The sequence below is a fragment of the Branchiostoma belcheri genome, unplaced genomic scaffold (assembly GCF_001625305.1).
Source record: "Branchiostoma belcheri isolate BF01 breed outbred unplaced genomic scaffold, Haploidv18h27 scaffold6, whole genome shotgun sequence".
In the NCBI taxonomy this organism is placed as follows: Eukaryota; Metazoa; Chordata; class Leptocardii; order Amphioxiformes; family Branchiostomatidae; genus Branchiostoma; species Branchiostoma belcheri.
The window spans coordinates 4,720,659-4,738,637 of NW_017804242.1; positions in this window are offsets into that span (position 1 = coordinate 4,720,659).

The window sequence follows — 17,979 nt, forward strand, 5'->3', positions numbered from 1 at the left end:
CGCTGGTGGTGTCACTATCAGACATGGACATCCCATTACACAAATGGAAAATGGAACGTGAAGAAACCAAACCTGAGAGATACTAATAAATCGTCTTCCTATCTTACATGTATGACAGGCACATTGGTTCTTACTCGTAAAGCCTCATGATTTGTATGTATCAGGTAGAGAAACAGGGACAGTTGGTACGCGGACATGCCAGGCGTGGAAGAAAAGGTATGTATGCAATAGCTACACCATAGAACACCATAGCCATATAAACTAGACATGACATACATTAGCTAGGGACGGTGGAGTGCACATCTGCACAAAAGAGCATTGAAGTTGGTGAAGTTTTGTCACAAATCATGACAATGCAACTTGATAACAAGGATACAGGGTATAAAGTACCAGGCAAGGTCTTGTCCGTTGGGTGTCGAGGAACACATTTAATATTCAATGAAAGTATTGATACTCGTAAAAAAAGTACATCGTAAACAAAAACAGTATACGCACTGTTACGATGCTGTACATCTTTTGTGCAATGTTGAGGGTAAAACTGAATCTCCAGATATCTTTATAGAAACGAGCATATAGTGCTACATAATGCCTAAAAATGTAAAAGCAGAAGTGGTATTTGATATATTCAACAGTCAATGGAAACTTCTAAATCATTGTTTTGGCAGGTTCACTCAGACAACAATATGTTTCTTTTGGATAATTGAACGCGTAGATATAATATAATGCAAAACTTAAGCAAACAACAACACAAATAAATTCTTTAAGACCCAATTACTGTAATAAGTATGTTAATTCTTACGTAAATAAGTCGAGATGCTTAAGGTATATCACTTATATGTTGTATTGTAATCCCTAGAAACAACCCTTTAACGCCTAAGCTTAGCGTTTAGTGCATTGTTGTAGACATGCAACCTGTTTTCGATTGAATCACTGATCAAATATTACCATTTGTAGGCATTAGCATTGGGAGTAATAGGAGAAGTAAAATCCTAGATGCTCAAGCTAACCTCCAGAATGATAAAGATATATTGCTGCGGAGTCTCATCAGCGATATGACATGGAGAAACTGAGAAACTAAACATGGCAGATACATGACTTAGAGAGGAATACTGCAACGAGATAGATCAGTTCATTTCATTTTAAAGTGTTTGTCTAATTTATCTCCACTCTTATTAAAACCGTGGTTGCTTACCTAAAGCCATGAAAAATGATTGTATTCCTTCCCAAGGCAAAGGTTACAAGCAGCTCTGAGCTACGTATATGTAATTCAAATGCTTTGTTCAAGTTAAATAGGTGGAAATATGGTTGCAATGAAATCAGATTTTTTGATCTTGGGTATTTGGAATAGATATTTTAGACTACTGGGTATTTGGTTTTAGTATACTTTAATGTATTGGAGCTGTATTGCATAATAATGGGGAAATATCTAATTGGATATTAAAATCGTAAACTGTATTATTAATCAAAAGGTTATTATATTGAGTTAGTGATTCTACAACGCAGCTTACTGTCCTATTACACCATATTGTATGTTTCATACCGTGATTACACAGTACACATTCCTGGCGACCACATACTACATCCAAAACTAAGGGTATACCTGTCAATCAACAGAAACCCAATCCTCGCCATCTTACTTTCAATCTCTGTTGCTCAGGGCAAGATATTGCAAACTCCCCTAAACCAGAGCCGCTCATAACAATACTTCCGTTCCGGAAGTAATTACGTGCGTTGGCTTGCAAAGATGTACGATTTGCCATATTTAGTCCCAGATCTTGTTCCACAACCTTACTAAAACTTGACAAATTCACGTTACCGTCAATCCTGTTGGGATTTTACTTGCTCTGATTATTCTGTGACCTCTATTAAGGTGCCATTTGGGAGATTATAGAGTCGATGGCGCCTCAATTATTGAGCAAGTTCACGGGTATTTCCTTCCGAGGTTAATGTGGCAGAGCGTGTCGTCAACCCACCGCAGGGAACAATGAGTCTTAACTTGACATTAATACACTCAACCAACCCTTCCGGGGTATTCTGTTCATCGTATTATCTGCTCCGGATGGAAATAGTCCTAAATGTTTCTTTACTTCGTTAGAAGTCAATAAGTCTGATGGAGTCTTGGAGCGCACGGATTATAGAACGTACTGAATTATTCAGCGTGTGAGAAGGTAGTACAATTTGTAACTTTATGGAGTTGAGAGACTTCTCTCCAGAAGATCACTTTAGGCGGCATAATAGCTGTACGACAGTTGCCTATATCGGGAATCGTCTCCACTTAGCGCTGTTAGTATTTTTGGCCATAAGTAATTTCGAACGGTACTTTGGTCATTTTGTAGAAGCATAGCGTTTCGTGTCATTTTGTCTATTTGGATATCAGACATTTTCTTCTCACGAAAGTTTCTTGGAAGCAAAAGTTGGTCAGTTTAAAATATTGTCAACGTTTGAAATCCAAAATTTCATCCTACATACGTAATTATCTTTAATGATGGCAATTTCGTTAACACACTTTACAGAATGATATCTATTTGTAACATTGCCATGTCTAACTTGCCTGAAAAGCAAAGCATCAATAGACGTTGTCTGCTTCAATCGATTTTAAACAAAATATCGGCATTCTATCCTTCAACAGTCTAACGTAGTTACAAGTTTTGCTAGAGCTGATAAGACGATGTTTCACCATGGGATAGATATGATTGATAGAAACTGTAACACGAGGTGCTCAGAATGCGGTATGCTTCATCACGGGTTGCTACCATTCCAGATCTATACTCATCAGTACAGGTCAAACCAAGGCATCTTGGCTGAGTAGAAAGCTTCAGTGAAAGCACGTTATTTGCGCCCAGCATGGCTTTTCTTACAAATGCAGTATCAATATCTGACCTCAAAAGATACACACCATGCTATTTTCATCGTCCAGCTCACGGAGTCCTAAAATTGCACTGAGCGTTAGGTCATGAAGCCAATATTATATAATAAAGATTCATATTGAAGATGTCTTTAGTATATTGATTTCCAAAATGCAACATACCGGTCAATGCGGAATATTGTTATTTGGAAAAAGAGCCTGTATGGCATGCCGACATTTCAACAAATTTGAATTATATTATAATATTAGCACAATTGTTTCTTTTGCAAATAGTGATACTTTAAATGGTATAAAATATAATTGCATTAAAACGCAATACTATTCAAATACCAACACGGTAAACCATGACTATTACGCATAAAACATAACATTTTAAAACGCGGCCAAGTGTAACCATATGTAAACTTAGTGACCTGTTGTCAAGATCATTACCTTGTGGTTGAAAGGAAATTCTATTTTGCAATGTTTTATTTGAACACATCTTATGCTTACATAACGACAAACAATTCTGAAAACACAGGAAGCTGATAGAACGGATTACCTTGAGCCTCTATCAGCGTCTGCCAGGGTTCAGTAGATCCTCAACTGCAGAGGCTTGAGTCGCAGCTGTCCACTGTTAAAGCTGTTCTCTGTTACAGCCGTTAAAGCTGTCCACTGCTACAGCTGTCCACAGCTTCAGCTGTATGTGTTATCACGCCTGTACCACGAACACCCTGTCGTGAGTCTTTACTATACGGCTACTTGGATCTGACAAGTTTTGACCGTACTAGATCTGGCGTTGCGATGCGTCCTGGCTACAGTCCCTACGGCGAATGTGAATCAGTCAGTCTTGTTCGGCGGTCCTGTTTACGATGCCGTCACGTCATTGGACCTCCTGCAGCCTGCGTCAGCTTCTTAATAATCAATGCTGATTCCCTGTAAAGTACTCGTGATATGGACCGACCCCAATGCACAGGAAATACTAAAAATATTTTACTTAGCATACCTTTCAAGCTTTTATGTAAAAAAAGCATGGCGCGTAGGTCACTTTGTTTGATTCTGTTTAAGCTTTACATACTAAGCAGCAGAAGGGCAAGATCAGGTTCAGTTGATACATCTTCACTTTTTTGCTCAATGAGAGTCACGAAATTTGACAGATGACAACAAAAAACAGCTTTGCCAATTCACCATCAATGCTTGGCCGTATAAAACATGAAATGATAAATAGATTTTACTTTAATAAACACAAAAGGCAACACAATATGCACGTTCCTGGCGCGTCGGCACTATTGATTCGAGATATGGCAGATGGTGGGTATGCACCGTGTACAAAATGCAGTACACTCTTGATATGACCTTCTGTGAAGGTCTCTTCTGAGAAAATGATCAAGGCTCCTAGAAAGAACGTATTTGAGAGGGAATTGGTTTTGATAACGGAACGGCATAGGGGAATATGTTAGGTCCCTTTCTCGAGGGTACTTTGGTGACCCGTAAGTAAATAGACTGCAGCCCCGGAGAAAAACAAGACCCTGAAGAATTGACCCACACATGGCCATGGCCCGCCGTTCATATCCATGTCGAGAAAATGGGGTCGAAGGTTTTAGGATAGATCTGGGGTGGTAACGTCGAATGTAAATGCTGTCCGGTATAAAAACCTACTAGGTTGGATCAAACACAAAGTGCTCAGGATGAAAGTTTTAGTATTCCACAGTGGCGATCAGTAAAGAGGCAAACGATGCCAGGCATACATTGACAAGTCAGTTTCAGATACGTTAAGGAGCAACTGAAGGCGCGACATAAACCCAGGTTCAGCTTTTTGGCGCAGACCCAGGAAAAGGTGAGGGCAAAGATAAAGGTAGTTCAACAGCCTTTTTGGGCCGTAGGGGTAGTATAATCTCCAAGCAGATCCCTTTGGGTGGCAAGACAGTATCCATTAGCCGGAGGAGTTCGCCACCGAAGGCTCATGGACACTCCTCTGGCCAATGGACACTGTCTGGCCACCATATGATCTGCTTGGAGATTAGTGTAGTCTATAGGTTGTTGATCCATTGTGTCAAGGGCACGTAGAGCCCATTCTTCCCCTTTCTCCACCTTTCACCTCCCCGAACGAATTCAGGTACCTATTTTACACCTTGGTGGAGTGAAGAAAGTGTAAAGTATTTTCCCAAGGACACAGAATCAGCTTGAAATGCCAAGGATCAAACTCGTGACCTCTTGTCCGTGAGCCAAGCCATCCATTCGCCGCCACAGACAGAAAAAATGGATATCGAAATTCGATTCTGTATTTCTTAATCTGCCTGTGTTTACTAAATACACTTGGTTGGTAGATATCAATTACTAATAGCATGTATAATATTCCATCCCTATCTTAAGATAAGTATGATTAGAAATTGTTCTTAATTCAGGTGGAAAGCTTGGAGCACACTTAGTATTCAACAGCACAACAAAAGCGTCTTCTCTCGAGAGACTCATCACACTTGATTTAATTATCCAATTTTGACATGAATAACGCCACGAGACGTTAAAACGTGCGGATGAATTGTGAATAAAGAATAGTTTTCCCCGGGGATGTCTGACTTATACACACCGTGACATTTAAGAACACTGTGTATCCTGGATAACTCAAAAACTTTCGCAAAGTACATGGAGTCTTGCAAAGCCTTCCTTTCCGGATTAAAGATAGCTGAATATATTGCAGCGCTAGATTCGCATTAATTGCTTTAGGTGTGGTTAATGTGAACACAGTATTCTGTAACTTTTGTACAACAACCCTGGCGATCTCAGTGTGTGACTTTAACAAGATTACAAGGGGAAGCAATCCATTTTCTATACATTAGTTATAATTGGAGTGTGCATTGTTCGCATCTGTCTCCTTGTGAATGTCATGGTGCGTTTTAAAGATTGATGAGTCACGATATAGTTGATATAAGAGTTATGTAAAGATGCCTTTTAACGCGACTTTCCGCTCTAATAAATCATTGCTGTCGGCTTCCTTCGTTCAGAGGCCCTTAAACTCATGGTATTCAATACAGTGCTCAGTGGGAGGTATATAAGGGAGGGACTAATTCTGGGATGCGCTTGAATTAATTGACAGCAGCTTAGAATACTTATCGGCATCGCTTTCTCCAATGTATTTTGTATGGTACCTGCATGCTATACAAAGACTGTTTTTCCATTTAAGCATTTGGTTTGCTTCAAAAAGTGTCAACCTTTCTTAAGGTTAAAAATAATGTAACCTTACTTCTGCGTATACGCATACCCTGTTTCTAGCCTATCATGTCTATACCAAAATGTAGTATCATGATTTTTTAAAAGTATACAGTGTAGACTCTACAGGCATCTAGAAATAGAATGATATATTTTGTTTTGGTCTAAAATCAATGGGGATTATTGAAAAAGTCATGAGGAAACTTTATTCTTCAAGCCGTCTGGGAGAATTGCGCCGCATGAATTGACCACTCCCAGTTTATGTGTTACCGGTGATCATATTTAGTAGAGTGCATCGTTTATTTTATCTACATTACAGCACGTTTAATGCCAAATAAAACCTGTATGCACTTGCTTGTCTCTTTCCAATAAACCACAAAAAGCCTATATACCTCTGGAAAGCGATTGGGTGTTTTTTAATGAGCATTTTGTAAGGATGCACGGAGAAGTCTTCGTCGGTACCGATTGACAACCAAGAATGAGCAGGGTGGTTATAATCTATAAGCCAGTCGATCTTGAATTTAGTTTCATGAGTTTATGAACTAAAGTGTTTATTGTGTTTCGTGATGCTTTTCAACTTGTATCGAGGTGTCCTAGTTCGTCAGAATAGTATACACCCAAGGAACAAAGCTTTAGCACCTAGTGTTATCATCATCCACTGTACTCTGCATCTGCAGTCATGAGAAAACGTCCTGCAGTTGCATTCAGTCTTTCTTAATTTCTTTCCACTGTGTCTTCTTTTTCGCGAGCTCCCTTAGCTCTAGGAGTTTCTAGGATCACCCAGTGTAAGGCAGTGGAATTCAGGATGAATCTTTGCGATTCCATTTCTTATCCCTGAACATCACAAAACGGCAGCTGCTAAGAATAGCCGGGTTGGCATCAGTTAGATAGCTGGTAGAGTAATGTGAGACATTAGTGACGTGGTTCATGTTTCATCCTCCTAATGTTGCCGATACTCCGCTATCTTCTGCAGACTGGGCCCGTGGGGTTTAAAGTTTGTCCCGGCAACCTAACAAAAGATACAGGTTGATCATGGCATCTGTCATCTTTAAATTCCCATTGCTACTCTCCACGAAGAGGATTAGGCTTCGACGTGTTTTATATCTTTGAGCGAGCTTTCTATTTTGAGCTGGTATTTTTTTTACACCAGCCAAACGGAAGGCGTATTGGATGCTGCCTAGACAATTTGGTACTGTCTTGCCAATTTGACACCTTCAAAATATCTGCTTGGAGATTACCCTTTCTGTCGGTTTTACGTACGTGAACCAAACACATACTCTACAGGCGTGAGGAGACGTGTATTGTCCTACCAAGGAATGATGTATACGATAAGCAAACAAGTATTAGTTCTGAAGGTTAGCTGCATTGAAGTATTGTATGAATTACAAGTTTTTGTTGGCAACAGTAAAGCTCAATACATTAGGCCTTTCGTTTGCTGTCCTCGCTCGTATTCAATGCCCAAATCACCAAAGGCATCATTGCTGCATAGATGCATGCGATGTAAAATGTGATACTTTTTTATGATTATGGATTCCGTCACAGAGGGTGCAATCTTTACTTGGATATGGTTCTCAAAATGACGGATGACTGGCCTCGTTCTGTGCGGCGATATGGGTCCCTAATCCTCCCCGTAAATTACTCGGAGTCTCCGGAGTAACATTAACGTGTACCTCCCGGACAGTAGTCGGCAGCTGCCACCACATATTGCAGCGTTGTTTGGTGCTTAACTGGCTATTACCTGGGGGCGGTTGAGCTGTCCATCTTAAAACTTATGCTTGCATCAGATTAACTTTCCGCATACCCTGCACAAGTCTATTGACATATGGCAGTTTTTTTTTGCATTCAGTTGGATATCTAGAGCTTCAATACCTGAAATTTCTTCAACGGCAATATTTTTAAAGATGAAGAGTTTCTATAGTAGCTTATATTTAGATGATATCATTTGTAACTTGTAGTTTTATTTTCCTATGTATGTATGTAAGAACACACAAGTCAGCCTTATTTGTCCGATGTGTCTCGGGCAAGGTGTTGGAAGACGGACCATATTCCTCTTTCTCTCTTTCGACCGTCTTTGACTTCCCAAACAGAATCAGGTACCTATTCTACACCATGGATGTAGGTTCTACATCGGGTAAGTGCCTTTCAAGGACAACAGACAACGTCTGGTCATAAATGCAAAGAATCGAACCCTCGAACCTTGTTTCTGCTAGCATAACCCCTCGGACATTCATCTGAAGCAGGTTTTCCCATGCGTAGTAAAGTTGGCCCAATGTCAAAAATTCCGAATTGGATAACTTACAATTGCGGTTGTATACTTCAAGAGAACCGGTCTTTCGTCAATAAAGCCTGGTTAGGGTGAAGATGGCCGCAGGTAATATCGTTTTGATTGCAAATAAACGGGACAACTCCGATTACCTAGTCTTCATGGGCGCCCTGATGAAAGTTTATACTGAAGAAATCTATAAAAAGCCGTCTAGGTCTCATACATTATACGTCGATGAAGGTTAGACATCCAGGTAATACGATACGCCAAAAAGCAGTTACTCAAGCAACTGGATATGATTTTGAAAACGTCAGACGTTTCAGCTAGTATCCACTAGCTTTCGTCAGTGACTGAGAGACCAGAGGGGAAAACAGGTTTATAGGCACTTGGGATTTGGCACTCCCAGCCCCGAGAACAGACAACACTTAAGCTCCTGTTCTGTATAACAGGAGCTTTCAGACTAATTTGCATCATCTTGTCTTGACTTGTCTGACTTTTGTTCCTTTCTCGACTTCCAAAAAATTTGTCTTCACTTTATTGCATATCAATCAATAGGTTGTGCTTATAAACCTGTTTTCCCCTCTGGTCTCTCAGTCACTGACGAAAGCTAGTGGATACTAGCTGAAACGTCTGACGTTTTCAAAATCATATCCAGTTGCTAGAGTAACTGCTTTTTGGCGTCTCATACATTATAGTTTATACCATCATCCTTCATCACCGTAAATAACAAAATCAAAATTCAAGAAGCTTTCCCCAACAACAACCCAAACTTGCCATGCAGGTCACAAAGCTGCAATATGTATATGGTTTGTTTGTTAACTGACGGTGTAAATGGTAATGACGTTGTAAATCGGCATCATTAATCATAGGGCATGTTCTCCTGGCAGATCATGAACTTGGCGTATCCTGTAAAACGCAGCCTGATGCCGGTATTGGTCACCTCCCATGACCCTTGGTAAGCGTCCAAGTTATATTGATGTCTCAATAAGCATATGACTGGTCAAGGGTGGTCATCTCGCTTTCTAGCTTTTATTTTTGATACCAGATATTCATCATACAGGAAAAAAATAGACTTTTCTGTTCAGCTTCTTGTGGGACTCCAGAAGATAACTCAATCAGCTCCAAAATAGATTTGATTGATACTGATGCTCTATAGATCTTACCATTGGGTACTGAGCGTCCTGCATCCAAATCGAATCAGACATTATCAAATCAACATTTATGCACTTATATGACCTTTTTTGTCGGCAAGGTGGCTTTGAAAATATGTCGTTACGTCCACCATTAAAATGTGTCCTTATGTCCACCATTGAGGTGCCCCACAAACAACAGACAAAAGTTACTTTACTGTGCAATGTATGCATTACTTCATAAAGAAGTCACGCACACAACATACAATACGTTAAGAACCCTTTTGGCAACCCTTTTGTCGTTAATACATGGAATAAATTTGTATCAGCGACCGTTGCGAGATGAATTAAATATCGATATGGCAGCAAGTAATGCTGAATCGAACCACGCTATTGCTAACTTTGCGACTTTGGATGCTTTAGAACATCTATTTATATATAGGTTCACTTTGGGAGGAAATTTTGGGTGGCCTCCAGACGTGACATCATCCACCACAAAGGCCTAAGAGAAAAAATATGTTTATGTTCAACGTGTCGACAATGGCCTTCGGGTGGAGTTGTAGCCATTATGCATGCATGTACAAAATCGATTGGAATCAATGAACGATGTTCAATTACAAGCTAGGATAAAATGCACAAAGAACGTCCATTTTAGCCATACCTTGCAGTTCAACATTCTTTGAAGGTCTATTGTGATGCCGATGCCATTTTTGTATGTATACGGTAAAAAGACGACATGCTCTGGCAACAGATGCTTTTGTTCTAGTCCCCAATAAAACTCACAATGCCTACTTTTATCAGTACTACAACTTTTAAAATCCATTTCAACCTTTGAAACAGACACAATACATTGTACGTGAAAGGTTTCTCAAAAAATGAAATTTCTAACTGAACACAAGAGAGACTCCTCGCCGGGTACGCAACAGATGAATACAAATGAGCATCATTCAGAGCAAGAGATCATCATCTTGGACTGAGCGCGGATAAAAGAAGCTGAGTGTGCACATTCGCAAAAACTTTAGTGTCGTCAATAAGTTCTGTCACTATATGTTGCAATAAAAAATAATAAAACAGGCCGCATTTTCTGCCATTTGAAATTAGTGCTTTGACTGTTTTAGTGAGCAACATTAATGCCAGTGTACATTACATTTATTAGATTCACGGAGCAGTGACACGCATGGCAGCATATGAACTGCCAGGTGATAATTTCAAGGTGATAATCTTGGCGTAATTGGATTTCATTCGAAGATATATGGTAAGCACCAGCTGAATTTCATCACACCAATTCAACATGCACCAGACTGAGATAAATCTTCTTGATATTTTAGAACTTTGTAGTATTGATGATAAAGTATAAAACGTTTCCAAGGCAATTACCATATTGCGTTTCTTTATGTTGTTATATAACACATTAGTCATCCCTCTAACGGGATTAGAAATAAACGTCGAGCCTTTTTGAATATTCACAGCTGCTCTAAATCATTTACCCAGAATGAAAACTGCTACAAGAACATGCAGTTTGCAATCAATGAGCAAAGTTTTGTATGACTTATTTTTTCGGGAGCTTGAAATTGCACTTTAAAGTTCTCTACATGGAATTTGATCTGAAAGTACACCTCAAGTAATAACGATTCTGTCTCTTTACTAGAAAAAAGGCATCTTAAAGCGTTTTAAAGTTATGCTCACACACATTTTGTGCATTAGTTATAAGTGAGAAACATGACTAATGTTCCGCAAATCTCTGCTTATGTGTAGAATTTTCTTCTTGTGCGTTATAGGCTGCCTTCACCATACACAAAATTTATTCACTTTCTATACACATACTCCAAGCACAACTACTCAAACTACTCCAACATTCCATCTTGTGTACATTTACGCTTACTTTAAGGTGCGTTTAGAAAAATGATTTCGGGCAGTGAATAGACTCAACAGATTTATTGTACCTGCTCTTACGGTAAACCCATTCCATGATGCCTCTCCTCCCTGAAAGTTTCGCGGCTCTGTGGTTTTCAGTTGTCTGCATTATTCGATTGGTTTCGAGACCAAGTGTCGCCAGAAGGAAATATCGGTTCTTCAAAGTCCACAATGATCGTGAAAGTAAGAAATAACTTGCCTAATCAAGCCCGGCTGGCAATGACCCTCCCGAGGCTATACCAGTAAATTGAAACCATTTCTCTCCCTGCTCACTGTAAATACCAACGATCCTATGGAAACGTTAAAATGGCATATTGGCAAGACGACTGAAAAGTTTGTAACTCAATTTATGTCTGCTCTCTGGAGTCAGACTTTAACTATAGCCTTTCAGTTAATAGGTTTTGTATGGTACATTATTTGTCACTTACTATGGGACATCATTCATATGTATCTGTGTTTTTCTCTTGGTGTTTTGCATTGAATAATAACTCTTTCGCCTGCAACATGAAGTACATTGTAAAATCAACATGAAAAGATAACATTATGTATGATTTTTTTACCATAACATCTTTTTAAAAGTTAATTGCTTGTTCATGAATGTGGAAACATATTTCACAATTTTCAATAAATGAATATAATAATATATAGATAATTTACATATACATACATACGTACATATATATATATTGGTGGAGGATGCATAATTATGCTTATCATCATGAACAGCCATAGTTATAAATAGTTATGCCATAGTTATGCGTTTGAAATTTATCAAATATACATTTTGCCTCCTGCTGTATCATTTCCTGCACATCCGTAGCACAGTGAAGAAATGGTTGTATGGTCTGCATGTTTCATTTTGCGCCATTTTGGCTTGCAGAAATAGTTGAACATCCGCAATGGTTTTAGCTGTGAATTGCAAATTAACTCTTAAAGTCGATACCGGGATTAAAACGACCCGCCGTAGGCCACATCATATTCTAGCACATATGGCATCTTAGCAATGGCTTATATTGATCATTACATATTTTTAATCATATCTAACGTTATAAACAAGAAATGCCCATTGGGCATTGATAAATAAAAAAGAACAGTGAATAAATGCATGAAAATAGTTACAGGATATACATTTAACCTTTTTGTATGGTATTGCATACTAAACAATGTTGAGTGTCCTGAAGGTTTAAAACCTGCATTATTATGTTTGATATTACATGAGATAGGGATCCATAAGACTACCTTGAGGTAAGTTAATAAAGCAACAAAATCTCTGAATCATCATCAAAAATATGGAGTTAACAATAACCTTTCATGGCAGAGCTTATGTAATAAAAATTAAGTATATAAAGTGATGATTTTAATATGATAAAAATATAATAAATACTGAAGTTGTACTTTGTGTAACGCTTTCTAGGACTACCCCGGTGTTGTTTTTTTGCAAATAATGATCGTGATGAGGTTAGATTTCAATTCATTCTGTGTTGTCTTGCAACTCAATATTATGCTATACTACGTATAAGACATGTCAAAAGCTTATAGGCATCGGCTATGGTTTGAGTGGATAAGGAATGTTGGCACTACACATAAAGCCTAAGGACTAAACAACACATTGGTTCCTGCTGTCAGAATGCATATTGGCATATGACATGGTCATTTCTGGGAAATGAACATTCGTACTTCTGTTTGACCTGTTTTGGTCATGAAGACTCGTAGAATAATTGTATTAAAAGATCTCAGGTCTACGTCAATGAAGATTAGACATCCAGGTAATGGGACACATAATGTTATGTATGAGCTCAAGCAACTTGGAGAGATTTCAAAACTGTCACACGTTTCAAGTGGCATACTTTTCGTCAGTTACTGAATCAGATTAAACGTATTGGATGCTACGGACAGTTTTCAAAACTTACTCAGTAGCTTGAGTAACAATATCTTTGTGTATGTTATAAGGTTTGTGGTTTCAACATCAAATATTTTATATGCATATTAAACCAGGTATTATCTGTAAACCAGCCACAGATTATGAGTGTTTTAAAGATCTAACAATAAATTAAATGGAATCAAAATGATGTTTCAATGATTATTACTCCTTCTTAACCACATCTGCAACAAGAGGTATATCAACTTATCGGCAGACCTCCTACTTTTATTGAACTTTTGGCATTCCAGTTCAAGCGTAAAAATGTATGCCCTTGAGAAATATCGTTACAAACAGTCAAATATGTCTCTCACTCTTAAAATAGCAATGCCATTTTTTTTTTAATTCTATGCCTACACATCCATGGATAAATGGTTTTGAGAGTTCTCTAAAATGAATTCGCTTACATAACTTCTCAAATGTCATCAGAACTCTGATTTGATGAAGCTGCAACTGTTGTCTTTCTCTGCTGCAAATACGGGCGTAAGTGGGTGGTACGAGTTCAGTGATGGCATACGTAAAAACCCAATCGAATTACATCATACAGCCACATTCACAGTGCCTATAGATTGAGGGAGGTCTGATAGAGAGCATTATTGTCAGAAAATAAACCTGCAGAATTTGATGTGCCCCTGTGCTCCGACCCGGGTTCGAATGCTCTATCCACTACGCAACACTACGCCATGACAATGTACTTAATATGCATTTAGGAGTTACCATACTTTGTACCCTGTTGTGCAATAAGTTGTCTATGTAGCTACGTCCAATATTTTACTCACTCTTTCTAGGAAAAAAGTTACCAAGGGTCAATTTACTCCCAGTGGCATTCTGTGAGGGTTACGGGGTTATGTAGAACGCACGCGAGACTGAGAGGTTCGTTGCAGATCTGCAATATTGTATTTTACTCATTGGTAACACATATTGACCACACACTCTCAGGGGATGAATAATGTAGTTACACGCAGAGGTGATCACCAGTGTCAAGTCTACCAGAGTCGATCAAGAGAAAGGAAACACAAGAAAAAATGTGCCGATTACTTCTGGGACGGAAGTATTGTTTCGGGTGCACGTCTTAGTGGGTTTTTATTTTTTTTTATATAGTCGGTTAAGGCATACAAGAGTATAGAAGTGAAAGGAATGATATTTGGTTTCAGTTGAGTGCCAGTCTTGCCCAGTGTGGTGGGTTCTCGTCATCAGGATTTGTGTACTGTATAATCATAGTATGTAACATTAACATGGTGTAATAGTGAAATAAGTAACGTGCGTATAGTTATTTATCAATGCACACCATATATCTACTTTCCGAGAGTATGAAATCTCCGAATTTTATGTTGTAAACTTTATTTAACTAAATTTCAACTAGTAGGAACGAATGTGATCATAAAAGGAGGCAAATATAAATTACGCAAGCACTTTCTGCCTTTTTATGTGCCACTACATTTGTGGTGAGAAAACAACTTTTATAATATTTAGCATTTGACGCCCATACCAAAAGTTTGATTTTGTCGTTATGTATATGGTTACAGTATATGGTGCAGTTCCATTCAATTTTGGTCGTATTACTTTGATTTATCAACACACAATCGAAATATCGGAAAGATGTCAAAAGTAAGTTGGTGCAACACGTTTCATAGACAATATGTAATTTGCTTCCAATTTTGATGGCTTGAACATATCGGGTTTGTATGCAATACCATATCGGGTTTGTATGTAATATCATGCTGCGACACGTTTTTCAATGTATTGGCATATTATTTGTTATAACGTAAATAAACTCCTAAATAACACCGCGTTAAGTTTAACTCAAGTGATTACAAGAACATCCCATCAACCGGTACTCGCATTATTTCTACGAATGGAGGTCAAAAATCAGTGTATTTTTCTGCATACCTCCACTTGTACATGCAGCATTCGAAAGTATCTGTTCCAGACAGATTTGATGTCTATAACAGTTTCTTTGCCTTTATGTAATAAAAATATTAAAATGTTAAAATAAATGTTACTAGCAGCACCATACTTTAGTTTGCTTAGTCCTCTGCTGTCTTGAACGATAACTTTGAAGAATACACGGCAATGTTTGACCACTACTAGTCACTATGTCTCCCTAGTGTCTTGCGCTGGTTTCGTCATGGCATATATAGGTGTAGGTAGACATCAGAAATGCCAGCACATCCCAAATTTAACCTGCATTAACCTGCATATGCAGGTGGTATTTGGAGCCATGGAACGCATAACCAAAGTCCGTATGCTGCATGAGTGATGCTCGTATGATCTTCACTGGCTAGAGAATTAGCACTGCCGGCACCGGGTTTGGAGGATGATGGATCTTGCTGAGGTAGAAATGCACTCTCCAAGGCGTGTTAACTTTTCAACATGGGTAACTTATAGCACTATAGACTATTATCCGGATGGGACAGTGGGACAAAAATGATGGTTGTCTCAGTGAGCCATCTACTCCTTGCAAATTGACGGGAATTCCATTCTGCATGACGCTATGATCTAAGTTTTCCTTGACCTAGATATGAAATCTGAAATCTGTACATGTAACATTTCTAGTCATTGGAAAGTCACATATATTTTTAAGGTTTAAAATGTATAATATTGAATCATACCATTGAACTATACTATGTGAATAAGATATAGCAAAATATACGTTAAATGGATAAAGCAAATGACAATACAGACACTGCTATGATCAAATTATCGTTGACGTTTTTTAATCATAGACGGATTATTAAATGAGTCTAGATTTTAAAAGTTTACCTCAAATATGTTGTGCCATCTTCCCTACAAGTAGAACGAAAGTAAACGTTTTTCGATAGCATAGGAATTCTTGTTGCATTATTAAAGGCAGGCAAAAGCATGACCTCTTCATTTTCTATCGTGTCAGTCCTATTCAGCATTAGATATTGGAGATCACAAAATAGCAAAGATTAACGGTATTAGAAATATTTGGTAGGATGTCCATAACAGCTGCTTCTAATAGATACGATTATATATATTTTTATCTTAGAAATATACTATAATATAATAACCAATGATATCTGTTCTACATAACTATCATAAAGATAAAACAAACTGTTTTGTCTGCACCAAAAGCCTTAAAGATCGACAAGGATGAAAGCCAGTAAGTCCCAGTCAATAGCATCAGCGAAGAGACCTTGGATAAAGAAAGTGCGTGGGTGTAAAGAGGGTAGGGTCTGTTCTTATACCCTGAAGGAAATGAATAATAGTCAACAGTTTAAACATGTAGTCCCATAGATGTTTTGAGGCCGTAGGGGCATTGGTTGTTAATCGACACTGTGGTTCAAGTTAGTCGATGGTATTGGAATGGAGCCCACCTTTCTCCTTCCACGGCCATTTATAGAAGTCAGATACCCAATTACACCCGGACTGAGTGGTGAAGGTCGTGTTAAAAATGCCCTTCTCAAGGACACAACCACTAGCCAATCTCCTATCCGTTAGCTTTAGCCTTGGGCACAGTCTTAATGACCTCAGCCGGCTTAGAAGTGGATGCTGGGGAGCGAATTAAGAAGACTGGACACCAGGCTACGCTAGCCAAGCCACTTCACTCGTCATTCGATGCCAGACCCAATACTCGTTTATTCAAAATATCATGTCAAAACCATTGTAAAGCTTAACGTCAACAAAGTAAAACACCTGTCACAGACAGCATAGCGACAGATCGATAGAATTAGAAACCATCGAGGAACGTTCGAACAGGGATCAGGTGGCTCATTACCATGTTTCAGAAAGCTTTAGGCGAACGGAAAGGCTGGCAAAACGCCAATGTTATACCACTTGGAATAAGTGGGTCAATACAAGGGATTATAGTGCGTACAGAGACTACATCACATGCATGTGTGCCCCAGTGATTATTATACAAAAAAACCAAAAAGAAAAAAAAAGTTGGCAGCTGAGTTACGACTTTGGCATTCCCCACCCAACAACATATCGATTCTTTTTCACCCACGAATGCGCTGAACAGGACCTAAACTGATCGATCATCCTCCCTCGCATTGTTACAACTGTTCAGCATTCCCACACATCGACTTTTGTGATTCACAACACTAGATGATGGAATGCCTCTCCTCGCTGGTGCTCTAAAAGCATTTCTGCCTACTTAATTTTTCCTCGTCATCACTTGTGGCATTTGAAACGCTGACGTTGCCAATTGTAGTGATGTACAATGCAGTTACTATTTTGGCACTGTGAAAGATTGCTAGGCACCCTACCATATTCTTGTTAAAAACGAGACATTTTCCTTGTTCTTAACATCAAATCTGTATCACTAATTTATAAATAAATGATAATGAATAAGTATTTTGTTACTCTGATAGCATCGGTTGTAAACAAACGTGTTTATTGCTACATACGTCAGTTTGTTACAGTTATATATCATGTGTGTCACTGCGATTGTACCATGCTCACCACCGAGCAAAAATTGGACAGGTAATAGGTTGCAATACATGCTGTACCCACTGCCAAACATTGAGAACCTATACTCCAACAACTAAGAAGCAAGTAAAGTTTGGGAACAGTCTTTGCCAAACTTTCTATACGAATCGTATTTGAGTCCAAATTGACTCTCAACCACGCCCTGACCACTGCTGACCTACTCCCAACCACCAGCCAACCTCTCCACAACTTCCCGTTCACACCCGAATGCTTTAAACATTTTGAAGCTTTCGGCCGAACAGCA